Source organism: Sander lucioperca, chromosome 17 (genome assembly GCF_008315115.2).
Source record: "Sander lucioperca isolate FBNREF2018 chromosome 17, SLUC_FBN_1.2, whole genome shotgun sequence".
Classification (NCBI taxonomy): Eukaryota; Metazoa; Chordata; class Actinopteri; order Perciformes; family Percidae; genus Sander; species Sander lucioperca.
Window position 1 is genome coordinate 22,943,313 of NC_050189.1, and position 22,114 is coordinate 22,965,426.

The 22,114-nt window shown below is 38.8% G+C and overlaps 1 protein-coding gene across 2 annotated transcripts in view; it reads right to left on the reverse strand.

The window, feature by feature from the left end:
• The window catches only part of LOC116039899 (phospholipid-transporting ATPase ABCA1-like), a 204,571-nt gene that overhangs the window by 161,483 nt on the left and 20,974 nt on the right, over window positions 1–22,114 (reverse strand). The window lies entirely within an intron of this gene.

Consider the following 22,114-nt stretch of genomic DNA (forward strand, 5'->3'; position numbering starts at 1 on the left):
ATAACAAAAAGCAGTCTTTGACATATTGTCAGCTGTCACTGCATGTGAACGAAGGAAGACTTGTTGCTTACTCAAAGCTCTCAAATATTGCAAATATCAAGGCTGCACACTGAGGAATAGAAGCAAGAAATGGAATTTCAGTCTTCTATTGGTAAGGGACACAACCCAAATCGAATCATTTCATCATTCTTTTTCTTTCAATTCAATTATTTTAACAAAACTGATAAAACAGGAGTACTGGGCGTGGAAGATGGGATGAGGGAAGAAAAGGGGATGGTCTGATTATTGACACAAAAATACATTTAGGTTTTCAATTATTCAGCATAAAACTACACACAAGTGGACAATAGACCCTATTCTATTGATATTGAACCTGAATGCATTTTAGGGGCAAAATCTATTAAGGGGCCTATTTTGTACAGTGCACACACCTTTGAAATTGACATTATTTAACATACTGTAAAGCCTTCAAAGTGAATTAGTGTTTTAATTTGGTGAGTAGTGCACTATACTCACTGTTTATTGTTCCATGTCAAAGAAAATGGCAGAGTGCTAATGGTAGGCCATGTTCCCAGAGTAAGTACTCCACCAACTCAGACACAGATGGACTTGTACTAATGTCAATTAGTACAATTGACAAATTAGCTGGTAACCTACTTCTTTACGGTTTTCAGAAGTTATGTGTAGAAGATGGTCCTCTTCATTAAGGAAATCATTTAACCTTTCAGTGGTCACGTTTTATTTTAATGCAGTCAAAGAAAATAAAATGGGTTGAAAATATGTGGTGGTGGCACAAGGAAAAATACAGTTGAAATCTACAGCTATTACAATGAGGCCTGCTAAGATGCCAGGTTTATTATACTTTCTTGCATTTTGTTGTATGCTAGCTGCTTACACTCAGAGAAAAAGTTAAAGAAATTATGTGTGGAAACCTTTAATATAGCTTCAGGCATTTTAAAGACCCACACTTTCAATAAGCCACATATAAAACAAGTACATGGAAATTTACCAGTTATTTAACAGTTTACAATTGAGCGAAGAAATATTTCGGGGTATCATGGCAAGAATAGAAAATTAAATTTTTCTCAACTGTAGCAATTTTTCATGTTGGTTCCACAGACAACTTAAGAAACAAATATTGTGATTAAACCAATTTTAAGTTGTAGCAAAGAGGCGGGCATATCAAAAGATAAGATTCTGTGTTTTCTTTCCACACAGGGTAGAGCAGCTCAAGTTGTTGTTATGGTTGGACCTTTCTGGAGGCTGCTTAAGCTATTACGTTTAGCTTTGATAAAGGTCATATGATAAAGACTATCAAAAGGAGGAATTCAGTGATTTTCTTTTTTTCAAACACTAATTTCATTCCCTGCCATGGCATAAACATCGCTATGTGGCAGACAACGTAAAAAAGGTGTTCTAAATTCTTTTTCTGTTCAGAGCCAAGTGTTTTAAAAAATAATTTCATTTAAAACAAAAATAAGCATGATATCGCTGTAACAGTCAAATTGCCAAAAAGGCTTGCTTTCCACCAGCTGCTTCCCACCAGCTGTACATATGATCTGCATTCAAACAATGTGGATAACCAGTCATACAACTACAATTTTACAATTTCTTTTAGACAACCTGTATGGCAACTTAAAAGGAACAGGCTGACTTATTGGGACTTCAGCTTATTCACCGTAACCCCCAGAGTTAGACAAGTCGATACATACCCTTCTTCTAAATAGGAACATGTTGGCGTTATTTTGTCACTTATTCGGAGTAGTAAGCTAGTTGGAACCGGTTACCTCCAGGATCTGTGCTAGGCTTAGCTAGCGCTGGGGGCGTCAGACAGAGTTACAACACGCATGGAGATGAGAAGGGTATTTATCGACTTGTCTAACTCTGGGGGTTACTGTGAATAAGCTAAAGTCCCAATAAGTCGGCGTGTAAAACTGCTGTCTTACTCTGATATGTGAAGCAAGACTTTCCATGTGTGAAAAAATAACTACTCATGATGCAGTGAAAGAGTTGGAATTCAAATAACTCTTTGTTACTCATCACAAAATGCATCACATCCACAATGTTCCTCTACCTAGTCTTTACACAATATGGCTAGGGTAACACACACACACACGTTCTAAATTGATCTCAGTGTGATGTTACAGCCTTGAGCTCTAGCTGGGAATACAGGAAATTGACTTGTATCTTTTCATGCTGTATTTGAGAACAAGAGGTTGCTCTGATTCACCTCACTGCATGAGGGAATAGAGTCGATAAAAGGTGGATAAACTGGCTGTAGGACATTTGCACACGCTGCATCTGTCTCTTAATAAATACCAACACTGGAACACACTGTTTGGAGAAAGAATCTGCATGCATGGCTTTTTAACCACACTTTACAGTACAGTACTTTCCTAGCAGTGTACTAGTGACTTTAAAAAGGTAGATACCTCTCATGTAAATATATGGTATATCTGCAATGCACCACAGCTATATACTGCACCAGCAAAAGAAGAGTTACACCATCTAGAAGAGAGGCTTTTCACTAATTCACTTTTGAAAAGAAAAAAACACTTTAGCATACATGCAGTTTCACAACAGTTACAGAACAGCATCACTCTTATTCCTGCAAGTGATTGCATGCCTGCTAAGATATAAAATAATCTGACAGGTTGGCAAACTATGATATAGTATAAAGCAAAGGTCAACATAATCTGTTGTTATCTTCCATTAGACTCTTACAAGGTTTCTTTTTTGACATCTTTTTATCTAGCCTTTCAAACTGCAAGGCTCTGGGTGACAATGGATTTTTAAAAGCTTTGGCCTTGGATCCACACCTTTGAGTGCAGATGGCTCTGGCTGATCCAAATTGCTCTCTGTTCAAAGTCTGATAGGCATTTAAAAAAAAACAGTGTATTGATTTGCCCAGGTTATTTCCTCCACTGTGACACTCTCCCCAGGCTGTTATCCCAGCAGGAAGTTGACCTGCAGCTCAGTGTAAGAGCAGGCAGCATGAGCTGGCTAGAACCACCACGTTACAAGCCATGGTCGCCAACTAAAACAGCAGTAGCGAACAGATCTCACGCACGTGAAAACCCAGCATTCCAAAGTTGCATAATGTCAATAAATACAGTGTGCTGAAAATCGTTAGACAAGAATGATGTCCAACCTGTGTATCTTCAAGAATCCCTGACTGATAATATATCTGCTCTGGCAGTATGGCTTTGGTATACACAAGGGATTCCAACAATGAGTAATGATGCTGTCCCATCTCCCACAGGACATGGACAACACTATTTATGAAGCCTGGAATCTGTCTTGTCTACCATAAGTTTTTTGGGAAAGAAAACAGCTTAGCAATATGGTCATCTTGTTTATTGGCTGGCTTGCAAAGATGGTTACAACTTGGCATGAGTCATTATGCAACACTGTGCATGCTACAAAATACATATGAAGCATAATTTGAGTGGTAAATATCACAGACACCTACACACAACAGTTACATTTACCCTGTGGAGTTTTTAATCACTAGTATTGTTATGGAGCAAAAAAACCAAACATTTCATTGAAAGGTGCTGTAGGTAGGATTGCGAAGATCCAGGACTTAGCCAAAAAATGTGAACATCGACAACTTCTCAGTCCCTCCCCCCTTTCTGCTAAAGCCCAAAACGGTCTCCTAAGCCCCTCCCCCCACAAGGGAGAATGAATGTGTGTGCATGAGCAGTGATTGACACGCAGTTAGACATCCCCCCTGGCCATGATTGGTGCCTCTGAACAGGGAGCTGTGGATTTTTGCAAATCGCACCACAGGCTGAGGCCAGAGGAGCCGGATTTTTCTTTTTTATTATTACCTGCTTCATGTAGTTCTACTCGAACATAGGGTCAGTTTAAGCAAATATGACAGTTTGACAGTTTTATAATTCTTACCTACTACACCTTTAATTGATAATGTTTTTGGAATCAATGATGGATTTTAGGGCTGCAACAACGAATCGATAAAATCGATAAAATTCGATTATTAAAAAAGTTGACAACGAATTTCATTATCGATTCGTTGTGTCGCGCGACACGCCACTCAGTCGCAGAGATAAAAGCAATTGAGTTGAGTGCCGTGCGGAGTGGCGCGGAGCGAAAGAAAAGAAAAAAGAGCAGAGCGGGGGTAGAGGAAATACGGAGAGAGACCGGAGAGACCCTTAACGTTGTTCTGAAACACATGGCGGAGGCAGAGAAATCAGTTCGACCTAAGTCATCCAAGATGTGGGAACATTTCACACTAAATAAATCGAAAACGTGTTAATTGCAAGATAAGCAAAAGCGACACGGCATACATAGCACAGGCGCACCACGGTGATGATTCAGCACCTAAAACGTAAACATGTTGGAGTCCTTGATGAGGAGGAAGGGAGTTCAACAGCAGGGTAATGTCACTACACAATCCTACGTTTGTTCCGTTTTGAAGTGAGGAACGTAACGTCCCTCTTCTGGTGCTGGTGTGGTGTTTACTCGTTATCCAGCTTGACAAGCATGACAAGCTAGCGTTAGCTCGTTAATAACAGTAGTAAAGCAGGAAAGACTAAAGACACGTTTTTATTCACTCGCCTTTTTTGGCCCATTCATTTTTCAATCTATTGTCATGTATATATTCTGTGTTTTGTCCCATATCAGTTATTGTTGACAAATATATTTGTGTGTGTTGTACTTTTTAATTTCATTTTAAAGTTCTTTTATAGCACTTGGTCATAAGCTGTGTTTAAATGTGGTGTACAAATGAACTTAACTTGCACTTACTACAATGATGGTAATAATTTAATGAATAAGCTTCAAGTGAACGTGTGTGTGTGTGTGTGTGTGTGTGTGTGTGTGTGTGTGTGTGTGTGTGTGTGTGTGTGTGTGTGTGTGTGTTGTCTGTATCTGCTTTTTGGGTTACTTACCTTTACACAACTATTAACTAAACAACATGTATGTAATTATGTATTGAGTTGATGTAAATTAATGTTTTTTTGTTTTTTGTTTTTTTATCCGATTCATCGATTAATCGAAAAAATAATCAACAGATTAATCGATTATTAAAATAATCGTTAGTTGCAGCCCTAATGGATTTTTAACTGATAATATCAATTACAAATCTCCATATTATTGAGTGGGCATATACAAATGTATATGTATTATAGTACATATACATTTTATATGCCCACTCAATGTATCCTGTTATAATTACTCAATAAGACACTTGACATTGCTGTTGCCTCTTTATCTGTTTAGTGTATTTTGGAAACTAAAGAGCCTCCACATGTGTCCTCCTGTGCCCTGTGATTGCCTACAACAAAGGAAGACCAAAGAGAAGCATTTACCTGGAGTTTGAGTTTTCAGAATGCTGTGTTGAAATACAGACCCAAATGAACCCTTCATCCACATCTCTTCACAGTAAAGCCGCTGGCCTGACAAAAAATATTTAGCCCTGCCACTCTTTTGATATTGGATGTCACCCTCCATTGCCTGTACCATGGACCAATGTCAAACTCATTTTGCCTGCGGCGATTTTCTTTACCATGAAAAGCGCAATAGCTTTCATGAGATGATGCTGTCTATGAGAAGATTTAAAAAGTAAAGGTAAAGACATGGTTGGCTCAAATGGTACATTCTCTGAAACTAAAACCATTGAGAAGTAAAGTGGCATGTTAACGGACTATAATCACAATATGAATTGCTTTACATACAACCAGACACTTGATGAAAGGCCAAGTAAATGACCTACACAAACATGGAAGGCCCATACAGGTGTTTTCACTTACTTTTTCTGATTAGACCTCTCCACAGAACTGTGGGTGAGCACAGACCAGGCTTGATTGACATCTCCCTTACTTTCTGTTGAGACTGTCTAATTAGGACGAATTATACCTTTAACATTGTTATTGGTAGGGATGTCACGATCAGGTTTTTTTGCCCTCGAGTCCGAGTCCGAGTCATTTGATTTTCTACTGATACCGAGTCCCGATCCGATACTTCTATAATAATTCAACTTTATAATACCTCCAGACCGCAGACATACTCGCACTTTCCGCTTCAAGCTGCTTCCGTGTTCTACTTTGCCGGCATTTAACCAATAGCGTCTCTGCAACAAAGTGATGTCATGCCGCACGCGTTGCTGTTTCTGTGTGAGTTAAAAGGGTCTAACTCTGTGTCACCGCATAACTATAGATGTGTTAAAAATAATGAGAATATATATACATATATATCCGAGTCCTGATCGGGAGGTAACGTCCAATTCCGATCGAGTCTGAAACCACGTGATCGGGCCCGATTTCCGATCACGTGATCGGATCTGGACATCCCTAGTTATTGGTATATTGAGTTTGGTGACCTCACGTAATTCCCAGCACAGCTTCAAAATTCAACCTTTGCAGAAGTCTAATCAGCAAGAATAACTAAAAACCACTGTGTGGGTATGCGGGACTTGTCAAAAATCTATTAAATATGCACTAAAATTAGTCTCATAAGTGTTTAGCCAAAAGTGCTTCCCAATTACCCATTTTCTGTTTGCCTACACTGTTATCATTTCAGCATTACTAGTGCATAAAGCCAAGCTGGCAAGATACGAGGACTGACAGGCAGAAGAAGGAGGGGATTATACACACAGTGACAACCAATTTGGCAAAACAACCACTACCTGGCTGCCACAATATGATATTTCACCAGGGGAAGGCAACTTTACATGAAATGTCAGGGCAAACACTGACTGTGACAGGTTGACCATTGAGGTAATCCATTACTGGGCTCTGATAATGGTGCCACTCATGGAGCCTCCACAATCTTTCTGCGAGTCTCCCTCAACACCCTTGGGGTTTGGGGGTGGCGGGATGTCTGTGAATGATGTGAGTGATGACTGTAAAGATGAATGACTGATAGCGGAGCCAAGCCTGAGCCTCAGGGAGCGCACTGAGAGTTAATACACCATCTCCAAATATGTCTTCCAAGTCCAAGAGCGCAGATCAACCCATCTGCTTCAGTGTTTGTGCCATCAGGTGCAGCACAGTTATAAAGGCCTCTGCAGAGGGATGTGCAAATTGACTGTAATTTCATCGTGCTAATACCTAGTTAAATAAAGATATATAATGAGATGCAGCCTGGCAACACTGTCATCAGAAAATCATAGAGCACTGTTTGGAACAACCATTAAACTTAAACCAATTTATTTTAATAAAATTAAATAAACTGAGAAAGTGGATTTAAATTAGGTCATCTATAGACTATAGCACCAGAATTATGATGTTGCTTCTCTCACCATTATGCGTTCATACAGAGCTTCTCTGTCATTCCAATAGATGAAACAAATCAAGAACGAATTAAGCATGAAGCTTCAAAGTCACCAGTTACATTACTGCAAGAACTGCAGCTTTAGAGGTGGCCAAGCAACAGCTTACAACAGCTATGCCCCACACTGACTTAATTATATGAATGAAATCCAGCTCCCAACTGCGTTCTGTCAAAAATTACATGGGATGACTAATAATATTCTTATACCAAAATTTATGAGGATGCAATGCTTGAAGTCCACACGAGTGTTAACCCCCCTTTATGTGTCATTTAAACATCCACTACTATACAAGACTCAATCACACACAAAAAGGATTCAGTTGCTGTTTGACAAATAAAAGGTCAAACGACAGACAATAATTCATTGGCATGATGCAACTCATTAGGTAAAATGTCAATTATAGCCACAGGTAGCGCTGTCAGCAATAAAGAGGAACATGGATATGTTTGATAATGGATTAATCAACTGAGGCTGAATTCTGTATTTGAGATGACTAAAGAGTTTAAATATATGTTCACATTTTTAAGCTCAGTCTTAAACAGTTGGCTTTGTCTGCATATTCATTATTTTAATTAGGCAATCATTTAATGTGTCAAAACCCCCTGCACCAATGGTATGATGGTATGTGAGCTAGTCGTTTTTTACTCCTTTACAGTACAGGCTCATAGTCTAAAAGTTGTGATACTTTCACTCTTACCTTTAAGTGTATTGGGGAGGCTTTTTACTAAATGGTGCTTTACACCACTATAGCCGACGCTTGGCATTGCGCACGGTGATTTGAGAATATGTGAATTAGTTCTTAATAACTTGCCTGGTTAAATAAAATAAAATGTGAGGCTTGCGTGTAGCTGCTTGGCCATGGAAACATTTGTGTGGCTCCCGTTTGTCTGCTGAACTCTGTAGTGAGTGATGCAACAGATAATAGCCGATTTTTATGCACTACGCGTTTCAGCACTCGTTGGCCCCACTCTGTGAATTTGCGTGGTCTACCACTTCGTGGCTCAGATATTGCTGCTCCTAGTTGCTTCCACTTCACAATAATATCACTTACAGTTGACCAGGCCAGATCTAGTAGACTTTTCAGGAACTGACAGTGTTGAGTTTAAGGTCACTCCGCTCATTAATACACATTGTAAATGTTTGTGGAGATTTCATGTCTATGTGCTGGATTTTATGCACCTGTTAGCAATGGGTGTGGCTGAAATACTTTAGTTAATCAGCGAGATAGCACAGAACGATCAGTTTATAAAATGAGGTATTTTTACATGTTTGCTCCACCTCAATTAGCTTTAATAACATTAAATCCAGCTCAGGCATTAATGCAACCATGATAATAATCAAATGATACATAATTTCACTCAAGGTTTTTTTTCTGCATAACAAGTAGGGTTGGGCATCGTTTGGATTTTAACGATTCTTATATCGATTCTGCTTATCGATTCCGGTTCTTAACAATTCTCAATTCTGATTCTTTGAGGGGCGGGGTGAAAACAGATCAAATGCTTAAATTATTTTTAAAAACTTTTACACAATTCACTTCATAGAGTTTATGGAACCTGTAAATTAATTTCTTACAGTCTAATTTGGTTGCTTTAATTAAATAATGTGTTTCAATAATCTGTTCATTCTTTTTTATTCACTGTACTGTAACCCGCCGAAATGACACAGGATTCAACATACGTTGGGTCATTTACAATCAGCCAGTTGCCCGAAAAACATTTCATTTAGATAATTTTCCAGACATTGCTTCAGGAGCGACATTACTACATCTGCCCTTCTCTCTGAGACTTCGCTCCCCTCGGCCTGTGTCTCTCAGCATGCTGCATGCAGACAGATACGGGCAGGCTTGTTAACTTCATACATGAAATGGCGGCCAATATAAACAACATACGAATTAAAACGCAAAAGAACATTCATTGCGTCTTGGAAAAAACATACAACTGGGTTAACAATGGTGTGTGCATTCTGTGTGTGTGTGTGTAGCAAGTGTGTGCGAGTGGGAGCGAGACAGAGCGCTCACAGCTGTTGGCGATTGGAGCGGAGTAGAAAACTTGCGGTCCATGGCGCACGGCTGACTCACGTGCTCCTAACTCTTATTCATCTTGCCCGTACTGCCTGAACAAAACAAAATGTATCGCTTTGCACAGCGTCGTCCAGTCCAAAACGAGTGCCAGGTGTAGTTGTTGTGTAGTTGGAACTAGGGCTGAACGATTAATTGCATTTGCGATAATATCGCGATATGTTAAAACACGATTTCCTAATCGCAAAGGCTGCGATTTGGTCACATGACTCGCGAGAGCAAATCAGTCTGCACTCCGCAGAGAATGCATCAACTTAGCACGCTAACGCTACACTGTACCTTGAGCTGATTTCTGTCATTCAAACAACTTTGAGTTGTAGTTTAAAACTTTTACAGCCATTTTAATAAAATGAAGGGTTTTATTCTGGTTCGAGTCCATACATGCAGTTAATGGATACAGACACGCAGAACTGAAGGCTCGGTTGGCAACTATTAGCTAGCTCTGATTAGCTCTGATCGGGGAGCTTTCACAGCAGTGCGGCCGCGGTGTTTCAACGGTTTTATTAGTACAGTTAATCCCACGGCAAGAATGCCAGCAACTAGCTAACGTAACGATAGCCTCTCTGAGCAAGTGCACACGGCAGCACGCAACTTCACGAGGGGGAGGGGCTGGAGGCAGCTCCTCTCTGTGCACTGTAAAAAAAAAATACACTGTTGTGTGTGTGTGTGTGTGTGTGTGTGTGTGTGTGTGTGTGTGTGTGTGTGTGTGTGTGTGTGTGTGTATGTGTGTGTGTATACTATATTTTTACTTTTTCAACTGTCTAGTGTGTAATTGTGTGTTGTTCAAACTATAAAATGATTTATTGTTTGTCTTTGTTGAATAATACAGAAGACAAAGCTTAAAAAAATAATCGAATCGCAATCGCAATATTTGGGAAAAAAATCGCAATTAGATTATTTTCAAAAATCGTTCAGCCCTAGTTGGAACCGATAAGCAGAACCAAATTCTTTTTTTTACAGGTACCCGGTGTCGGCCTTTTGGAATCGGTTGTAATTTGAAACTGGGTTTCAGTTCCCAACCCCTAGTAAAGTACTTTTACTTGATGTACATGTTGTTGATAATACTGATGTACTGTTTCTTAAAAATTATTCTGAATGCAGGACTTTTACTTGTATTTAACACTGTAGTATTGCTACTTTTACTCAGTTCAAAATCTGAATACTTCTTCCACCACTGAGTTTTTAGTATTTTTAAAATTTCCCTGATCTCATATACAAGTAGTAATTATTTATCAAGCATTCATCACAGAGAAATGTAATACTAATACCATAAGAACATTAATAAAATGAGGGAGTAAAATATTACATATTACAACCAATAATCTCTGATGCTGCCTTGGGCTTACTTAACAAGCAAAATATGCATTTTTCTTTGTGAAGCCAATTGCTTATGCAAAAAGAGACCTTACAAATCCATACACAACAAGGCTGAGAAAAGTCAAACATGGTTTAACTTATCGGTGATTTAAATGCATTCACAATTCACCGTCAACAAGCATCCACAATTTATTGTTTCACTAACACTCTTCGACGGAGTCACAGCTGATTATCAAGCTACAGTATGTCCTCTCATTATTAAAGGAAGTACTAAAACATTGAGGGAATATACTGACATGAATAAATACACATTTAATTGTTCTTCACCTCAGGCGTGCTGTTGAATGAGACCATTACAAGGATACAATCAGAGCCTCCTGCACTGCCCACAGGCAGGTAGACTAGTTGCAGCCCGTCAATCCATTTGCTCCTAGTGTATGAACAAGTCAATTTCCTTCTCTACAGAGCAAGTTGAGCTGTCAAGATGCTCTTCAAACAATGATCTACATGCCAGCACTATGGGAGGGCACACACATGCAGATGCTCCTCCCTTTCCATTTAACAAGCTTCCCTCAGTCTGTGGATATACCGGTGAATATTTTAACACATTTGAGTAAGCAGGCTGCAAGTGCCTTGACTGACAATAAAAAAAGGGCGAAGGGAGAGACGAGAGAGTCACAGAAAGAGAACGTGTTCGAGTTGAAATGCAAAGTTGCCCACCACTGTGGTATGTGTCATCAGTATTCTGGGTCACTCTGAGATACTCATTTATTTATTTTATTCTATCTCTCACTTCCCGTTCACAAGGTCTGGTTGCTTTTCATATCACTCTGTGTGATGGAATTTACCCATTGTTCCCCCCTGGAGATTTAACTCCATGAAATGACAATTTGAAATAAACTGTGAAAAAAGCGATTCAAAATTCAACCCAAGCACTAGGGAGGGAAGGCAGAGCGGTGGTGGTGAGTGAGACAGAGGGGAGGGGACAGGTGTTGGGAAGGGGGTTCCAAGATGTCTTCTGATGTGTCTTGTGCAAGGGAAGAAGTAGAGAGTGTTCAACATTCTGGACTGAGTCGCCAAGCAGATCCTCTTTATTCCCTGAGCAAAACAGCCATCTTGGAAAAAAAAAAAGTGTTAAATTAACTGCACATATTCTGCTACGGGCGATTGGATGAACCAGCAACCAATACATTGTAAAGTGCCACAGGAAGCTTGGGTGAGGAAGGTTAATGAACCCACCTTTCCCATCATCCCAGTGGGCGTTTTTAATGGGAGAAAAATTAATTACTTGTGACAAATACATCGGTGCTTGGACTGCCATTTCTGCCAGGCGGCCTGTGAACAAAAACATTTTTCCAATGCGGTTATATTAGCCATGGACTTGCCTAATCAGTGTCCTATGCAGAAACTCAACACAAAAAACACCAAAGCTACATCCCTAGACTCACTGCCAAAACACGACAGCCCATAAAAAATGCAAAGTTCACAAGCTCGGACACTGATGGAAAGCTGTTTCCAGAATAAAACACTGTACACTCGCTGCCTTTATGTCTCTGAGGGAACGCCCATGCTAAATGACAGACATTCGTCCTTTTGAGGTCACAGCTCCACCGTCTTCCATCCCCGGTATCCTTACATAGGGAGAACTGAAGGGTTTTTTTGGGGGTTTTTTTTAAATGCAGTGCAGCAAGATGCTCGAAAATGGTAATGAATTATTTGCTCCCAACTCTCCCACAAGCATTGCCATGATTAAAATGACATGTTTTAGTATCCCCCTTTGGCAGCATATTGACCCCATTAATCACGCCGTTAAACGCCGTTTCTTTTTCCGGATTGGTCCGTTTAATGAACTGTTCGTCAGGTTCATGTGTTGGAGAGTGTCAGGGTCTGAACCAGAATTATTAAGCTTATAAAGAATATGGAGTTTTAATAATTAAGATCATGCTGGCTTGTGATTGCGTTCATTGTTCTTAACAGACACCATAGAGACATGATATTGCATATAAATGATGCATTAGCTGTATGACTAAATAAACATAAAACCTCCTGACACCCAAGGAAACAGCTATAAACTATGTGGAGTGCTGCCTATAAAATAAGGCAAACTGTCTCTATTCTCTTTGATGATCAGCCCACTGACTATCAATACACTTCTGCTTCAGTATATGCACAAGGCCAAGCTCACCTCCTTTGAGCTGGCCAAAAAGAAGGGTCCCTGAAGGAGAGCATTAATCCTTACACGTGATTCATACCTTTGTATAATCCTCCAAGAGAAAAACTGAAAGAGAGGGAGAGATATAACCCAAGAAAGAAAGGTAAAGAATGTGGATGTAAAATCAAAATAAAGCAGAAGAGGTAATTTACCAAGGCTTTAGACACTACTGTCATTGAAAGCACTGAAGTATAGCCACAGCAAGATAATTAAATGGCTATCCATTTCCTCTAATAGTCGTATTTGGTGGAGGAATGACAAATTAGAATCCAATGATGTTGTACTTATTATAGCTGGATGCTAGCCTTTTAATTTCTGTGCTGTGCCACCCTGAACTCACAGACAAACTACTCAGAACAGCACAGCAATGAATTATTTATTATGTGATACTTGACATCTTAAGTTGAAACTTCCACAAGAAAAACTTTGAAAATGTCAATTGATTTTAAGCCTCAATTCTTGTGTTGTGTTTGGTTAAGCAAACACAAAACACCCATTCTGATATTAATAATACAAATTTATAAAATATACACATATGAACACGAAAATCATTTGTCTATTGTTTTAACAATGCCTAGTTATAGCTGTAGACCTGTCTAACTACACAATAATCTGTGGAGGAAAACTGCCACCTGTGAAAACATTATTAAATGTCCAAAGACAGCAACTGAAAACATTTTTCAGCTTCCAAACTTGAGCATGAACACAACTATCTGGTTGTTGGAATCATCATGCAAATGGTGTGTCACAATATACTAGGGCTGCAACAACAAATTGATAAAATCGATAAAATTCGATTATTAAAAAAGTTGGCAACGAATTTCATTATCGATTCGTTGTATCGCGCGACACGCCACTCAGTCGCAGAGATAAAAGCAATTGAGTTGAGTGCCGTGCGGAGTGGCGTGGCGCGGAGCGAAAGAAAAGAAAAAAGAGCAGAGCGGGGGTAGAGGAAATACGGAGAGAGACCGGAGAGACCCTTAACGTTGTTCTGAAACACATGGCGGAGGCAGAGAAATCAGTTCGACCTAAGTCATCCAAGATGTGGGAGCATTTCACACTAAATAAATCGAAAACGTGTTAATTGCAAGATAAGAAAAAGCGACACGGCATGGCACAGGCGCACTACGGTGATGATTCAGCACCTAAAACGTAAACATGTTGGAGTCCTTGATGAGGAGGAAGGGAGTTCAACAGCAGGGTAATGTCACTACACAATCCTACGTTTGTTGCGTTTTGAAGTGAGGAACGTAATGTCCCTCTTCTGGTGCTGGTGTGGTGTTTACTCGTTATCCAGCTTGACAAGCATGACAAGCTAGCGTTAGCTCGTTAATAACAGTAGTGAAGCAGGAAAGACTAAAGACACGTTTTTATTCACTCGCCTTTTTTGGCCCATTAATATTTCAATCTATTGTCATGTATATATTCTGTGCTTTGTCCCATATCAGTTATTGTTGACAAATATATTTGTGTGTGTTGTACTTTTTCATTTCATTTTAAAGTTCTTTTATAGCACTTGGTCATCTTAAGCTGTGTTTAAATGTGGTGTACAAATGAACTTAACTTGCACTTACTACAATGATGGTAATAATGAATAAGCTTCAAGTGAACGTGTGTGTGTGTGTGTGTGTGTGTGTGTGTGTGTGTGTGTGTGTGTGTGTGTGTGTGTGGTCTGTATCTGCTCTTTGGGTTACTTACCTTTACACAACTATTAACTAAAACAAGTATGTATGTAAGTATGTATTGAGTTGATTTGATTAGTTTTTTTATCTGATTCATGGAAAAAATAATCAACAGATTAATCGATTATTAAAATAATCGTTAGTTGCAGCCCTACAATATACTATAAAAAAAGCATTTGGCATCAGTGTTTATAGCTGTATGGAAAGCAACCTCGATATCCAATCCATTTTTAAATATCGAGGTGCTGACCCTAAATAAAGATAGTAGGTACTGTTATATAGAAAACAGTGCACAGTGTATCAAACAAACTATCAGAAAATGCATTCGATTGTACAATTTAATCAATCTACTTTGTCTAGGTGTCCTGTTGGGAATCACACTTAATTGACACTATTCATGCATGAATACTAAATAAGCAGTGGCATAGATTGCCTTTAAAGCTCTCTTCATGCATAATTATGGAAACAGACACAGATGCTCTGGGTGATATGATGGCATCAGAAGGCTCACTTAATTTAATGCAGGCACATCATTTGTCCTATGGGAGCTTCATCCTAATATGGGAGCTTATTGCAGATTTAGTTAGATACTCATTTCAGTCATAACTCACATAAAAGGACACCAGAATTGCTACAGCATAAAGTGTTTAGGCAATTTACGAAAGTTCTGAGTTGTATATTAAATGTGTTCCCAGAAGGATGGAGGACATGACCTGCCTGACAGGAACGTAAAGACTGACATGTTTTTATTTTGTTATTGTATATATAAGCTTGCTTTTCCTATAGCCATTTCTAAATAAAAAAAAAAAAACAGGTTTATGAACTTTGTCAGTAAAGAAGAATGTGCACACTCACAGTTTAACATACAATGAGTATTTAGTTTAAATCCTCAGTATATTTTTAAAAAAAGTCTAAAAATCAGTTAAAAAGGCAACTACACTTTTTATAAAGTATATTTTTTGACCTACAAATGTGGATATTTTATTTTGGAGCAAATCCACATATATGATATTTTGAAAAAGAGGTGCCAGACATACAGCTGTATTTTCCTCTAAGATATGATAATGACTTTCTATCCAGTTGGTCATTTGTTGCCTTAAATTGCTCCCAAGACAAGGCCATTTGGTTCACTCACGTATGATCTACTTGAAATGGTTTATTGTCAAAGGTTCGGGAGACTTGTCTTGGTTAGCCTCTCTACATGGAAGGAGAATACCACAACTGTCCATAATATCAGATATAAATGAATAGCTGCAGTTCTGAATTGAAATTGCTCTTGGTAAGCTTCGGGGTCATTACTTTAAGTTAGATTGTAGAAAGGGAATTCTGACTGAAACTCATATCTCAAGAGACAATGTAAGGTCATGGCAGTAACATGGGAAGGGCAGTGTGTTGTAGGACCATGGATCATGTGTTGAAGGAGCACCATTTGTAACGTTGACTGATTTACAACACAACTTACTGTATGTTTTGATGACAGAGTGGACCGGCAGGTTGCCTGAAAATAAAAAAAAAGTAATGCTTCCAATTGGACAACATTTAAAACAAACAGGATGTCCGGCAGTGAAAAATAAAACAAACAAAAGACTGGGCAAAAACTGGGAGTCTGTCACATGTTGTATCTTTGCTATTCTTTCGTGATTTGACAATACATCTAGGGACTACAGTATGACATCTACTCTAAGACAAGGAAACAAACAAAAACATCTGTCACCACAGCACAGACAAGGATCCCAAAAGTTCACTTGCCAATATCAAAATAATGAGGATGCATCAAAAAGAGAGATGAAGGGAAAAGGAAGCCCCAAAAACCTTTATGAGAAAGACATCATATCCAAACTGTCTAATAAGCAGCCAGCTAGTGTTCATATTTTATTGGCACTGTCAAACATGATCATTGTGACCGGACAACGAAAACAGGAACGCTGCGAGTGTGAATCAGGGAGCTGGTGACAAAGGCTATGCTTGTTAAATACAATGGCCTGACTGAAATACAGATAGGCTGAGGGTAAAATGTTGTTTGTGAGTAGCAAAATGAGCCCTTGATGTGTTCTTTTAACTCCTAATGTAGCCTCCTCTGATTTTGCATTAAACATAGTTATGTCAGTGTTTTAAACGGTTTTCTAATGTGAAAAAAATGACTTAATGATGATTAATGATTAAAAGATCCCCATCTTAGATGATCCCCATCTTTAAGCAAAAGTTGCATCATTGTTTTGACCTAGAATCTTACTGTATTCATAATGGATTGATACCTGACTAACTGAAGGCTTGATTTACAAGTTGGTAGCTTAGGATGAATAACCTACCAAATGTAATAGAATATTGTTAAGGAAACTAAAACAGCCAAATCACTACTCAGAAGACACTGTACTGCTGAACACAAATACAAATATCTTTTACTACCTTTTTCTAAATTTGTAGAACACAGAAACGTAAGGATTGGAACACCATTGTCCATTTCAGTAGACTGTGTTATATAAACATCAACCATAGTTGCAAAAATCATGCTGATATCGCTTCTTAATGAACAGAAAATGCATTTCCATTGTCTCTGCAGCACCACATATTTGTAATCATCTTTTATTTAAATTAGCATTCAGTATTATTGACTTATATTTGTTATGTATATTTAACTTATCTATAAACAGTATACAACTGCAACTCCCAACAATGAATCACCTTGCAAATGGCTTGCTAGTTACAAAAATGTATAGCCTCCTTTCGGAATACAGTATTTCATTAAGAATAACAGCCATTAAGTCTGACATTTCCACATAAGCATACCCTCAGCATAAAAATCAACTATATTACAAACTGGCTTTTTCTCCCTCTCCATCTGTGTGACAGTTCAATTTCCTGTGCAAAGCTTTCATTTGGAGCATCCTCTCTATACTGTATCTGGAATTTAGATCTTACAAGGTCATCCAAGCATACAGAAGTAAGGGCCATTGTGCAGATATTCATCTGCAATGTGATTTCTTATTTTACCCATGTGCCAGTGCAAGCCCAGAGCAGAACAAAGCTTATTTGCAGGGGGGTCACTTATCTGTATTCTCTTAAAAACAGCCAGTGGGCATTTAGTTTTGACAAAAAAAGATGGCGACTGCGAGTAGTGGGAATAACGTTACAGGACTTGCCTCTGCCCCTGTTTGCGCAGTATTTGCGGTCTAGTCCTGACGATGAAGGTGAGCCAGCCAACATGGATGAAGCTGTGTGCATGATTTTATTCAACTGCCAGTCTGCCACCACCCACGAACATCATCTCCATTCAGCCCACTGATGTGTTGGTTTCCACCACGGGAACAAGTGTCATTGGATCCTCCAGCAAGAATCTCTGGAAGAAGGGCGCATATTTCCTATTCATGTATTCTATAATCGGCAAGACTTGTCTTAGTCAACTAATTGCATATTAGACACACAAGGTTCAACCCATTACCTTATTTTGCATCTTTGTTTCCCTCACTTATGTGTTCTTCTTGCGTCTTAAGGCCCTGACACCCCAAGGCGACCGTCTGCCCTCAGTCCTAGTTGGGTCGACAGTGAGCGACCGTTGCCCTGGTTTGTGCGGTGTGTCCCGCACCGTCGCCATGCGTCGGCCAAACAGCCAATTCATCTGATTGGCTGGTCAGCTTGAAAACGAGAGTGAGGAAAACAACTGTGAGAGGCACACAGGGCTCCTTTCATTTTTCATTTTTCTGCGGCGCAGAACGTATGTGGCACTTGGCCCTCGGCTGTTGTCTCTGCGGTGTGTTCCAGTGCGAATTTTTGCCCAAGACAAAGACGACGTGAGGCGACGCCACAGTCGGCCTTCGTTGCCAATAGTTCCTGGCCGTCGGCTCGGTTTGTCAGGGCGTTTAGCTCTGCCCTCGTAAGACGCAAGGGAGAGATGCGAGGACAGAGGAAACCTCAGTTGGGAATGGGACATCCTTATTCACTCGAGTGACACTTTTAACCCACACATCTGAACCCACAGCATTGTAGGCTAGACAATTTCATACATGCTACAATGACTTCTATCACCAGCAGCTCAGCTTTTACATTTGTTTTTTTACACAAATACCACCATACACCTATGTATACCCCGGTGAAATGTCAGGAAGATATGAAAAAAATGTATACCGCCCAAGCCTACCAGTTTTGAGATGTAAAAACATATAGGTCAAATATTGCACAAAAGCAACACATCAAACACAAACTCTGTAGAGTTACATCAACTAAAGAAGCTGGAAAACACATCGCTGTGCATCACACACACACACACACACACACACACACACACACACACACACACATACAGAAACAGAACTAGTGTTTTATTGATTAAAGAATGCGCTTAAAGTAATTGCCTAAGGTCAATCTAGCCAGATAAACTGTTTTCTTGCTTCATTAAAGTAAACCACAACTTCTCCCTCAGTCATTAAATGTGAGTTATTGACTCCCAGTCCCATGACATTTTGATACAAAAGAAAGGTCCCACAGATCTTAGATAAACTGATTGTGTTTGCTGCCCTTTGTCTTGTAAAAAATGCCCTTATCGGACTTAGTCACATTTGGTTTTGCCACTGAGTGTCTATAAATGCATTTATTTTCAAAAAGGATGGATGGATATGACTTACAGCTTGATATATATCCTTTAGACCTGTTATGAATAGCAGGTGCACAGGTATTTGTTTATGTTTTGTGTTGTATAAGTAATAGCCTACTAGTGAAAAATAATTTGTCTTTGATTACTTCAAACTAAACTACCATTTAATTTAGATTTACACATCCCCAAAAAATTAATAGAGCAGTAACAGGCATGGTTTTCACCACTGTGATGGATTACCAAACTCAAGCAAGTTTCAAGTTAAGCAAGTTGATTTTCATGGGTTACAAAAAGGAAAGGAAATCAATGGTTGCCCTGAAGGTAAGAGAACTACATTCACTAATTTAAACCACTATGATATGCCAGGAGAAATTGTCAGCAATAATATAAAGGATATGTTATTTGTAGTTAAATTGGTTTATAAATACCAGGACATGACAATCATGGGGACTGGGTGGCGCAGGTCTGTTAAAATGATAACAGAGGCAAGGGTAAGGATAAAATAATACATCTGCACATTGTCTACATAAATTAAACATTCAGCATTGCATAGGCCACATATCTCAATCAAAGTTTTGTTCCTATTTATCCAATAGCTGAATAAATTCGTCAAATGGTGCCATATATGGACCACAGCACTCTCCCATCATATAACCACTGTAAGGCTTTTTACAGCCAGGGCCCGTTTACGGTGTAAGTGGTAATACCAATGTTGTCACAAGTTTATTACGGTGGGAGCATTTCCTCACCGCGGCATCCCTATCCTCTCCGCATCAGCTCAGGACACTGTGACGTGAACACAAATAAGGCTGAAGAAGTGTGTCCCTTAGTATCAGAACATGGGGCCTTGTCTCAACTACTGCCTGAGAGAATATTTAATGAAAGATAATACAAGATGAGGATATTTTCGGTTGTTGACTGTCCTATTACACATTAAATATTGGCATCAATCATGCGTTTGAAATACATTAAGTTGTGGTCTTGATTTATTTTATTTATTTATTTTATCCTGTTGTGTAAGTAATTTGAGTATCTTGAAGGCACACCCCAATATTCTGGTTCCTGCAAGTTTGTTTTTTATTTAGTAGTTAATTTTCTATATTTAAACTTTTTTTTTTATTTAAGATACTTTATTGGGGCGGCCTCTAGCTCACCCAGTAAGAGCGTTCGCCCCATGTTGGCTGAGTCCTGCAGTGGCGCGGGTTCGAATCCGACCTGGTGCCTTTTGCTGCGTGTCATCCCCCATCTCTCTCCCCCTTTCATGCCTATCCACTGTCTCTATGTAATAAAGGAAAAAGCCCCCAAAAATAATCTTAAAAAAATAAATAATTGTTCTATTTCAGTTTTACTACCCCTTTGCTACAACTGTATTTTACAGAATGCTTGATAGATGAGGCTTGCAAGCCCCATAAGGAGGATTACATTGTTTGTTCCGACCTTGCTTTGACTCAATAAAAAAGAGAATTTCAAAAAAATCAATATTGGCATATTGTCTTGCAAAACGGTTTTTTTTTTTTTTACATATTTTTTTTACATATAATAATTCTCAAATATGGAAAGTCACAGTCCTAGGAAGCAATTATACACTGTTGAATCATTTAAACTTGTATTTGCTGTGGTGATATGTAGAAAGTTAATGTGACCACAATGTGTTACTCAGTTTTTAAACCATTAATTGGTCTGGGGAAAAAAATCACGAGCCAGAAAATAAAATGTTTGCTGAAATAGGAAGCACACATTTTATTTCTGGCAAATAATTTAGTGAAGCCATTAAATGAATGTACATCAGTGCTAATTCAGTTAAGTTGTTTTGTCACAGAGCCACCAAAAGTTACAGCCACTAAAATCTTTCAAATATTAGGCTATGTTCCCACTTGGCGTCTTTTCTTTAAGCTGCCAGCGTCTGTTTTACATTATAATCCTGGAGTAAACAGTGTTTTCAAGTCCTAAGCGCTTTTTAAAACGCCACCGCCGACTTCTTTTTTGCAGCTCGGAGCGTCTTTTTGAAGTTGAAAAAAGTTAAAACTTTTCTGAAAAAGATGCCAAGTGTGAACATAGCCTTATAATTTATAATAATTAGGTATGTAATTATGATTAGGTATGTAATTATACTTCACGGAAAGACTAGTTACTAGGCTTACAGTGCACAGTATAATTCATTCTCATGAGAGTCCCCTTTGCGTCCCTTATTTCTCTTAATATTCTGTGGAACTTTAACTGTAGTTTTTGGCAGTCAGCAACTGCTGATTCAACATGCTAACCAATGTTAGTTAGCCAACATACAATATATTGGGCACACTGGCAATGCTGAATATAACTAGAACCTACAGTATGCACACAGATCTCTGTTATCACTCTCAGGAAACTCACAACTCAGCTAATGCTAGTTTCTCTGTAACTTTAACATTGGATTCAGCTGCTACAGTGGCAAAGTAGGCCTGAATCTTTCAGGCTAAAAAGTATTGTGTTAGTGTCAAGGCTAAAAGCTTACAACAGAAAATACACGGAAAGCAGGTTATAATGTTAAGATGTGTTAGATTACTAAAGAACTTCTCTCCGCACTGGAATATCTGTACCGAAATCTGTCGTCTCTCTGTTGGCTTACATTAAAAAGCTGCATGGCTTGTCAGTATCTCATTCAAATACAGATATGAATATTTATTACTGACCCAGACATTATCAGTGTATCTAAAATAAACAGCGTACTGTAAAGGGGGGACTTTTCTAAGTCTATGTGCACATGGGCCCTTCAAAACAAATAAGGAAAGTGTAACATCTGAATGTTAACTAGATGTTAATATAGAGCATGATTCCATTACCAACTTAAATAAATGCTACCTTTTCCCAAACAGAGTAAAACATGGCACCCATATGAATACTTGCAAATTGAAATAACAAAATCTACTTTTCTTGATTGTTTTTTTTCTGACTTTACATA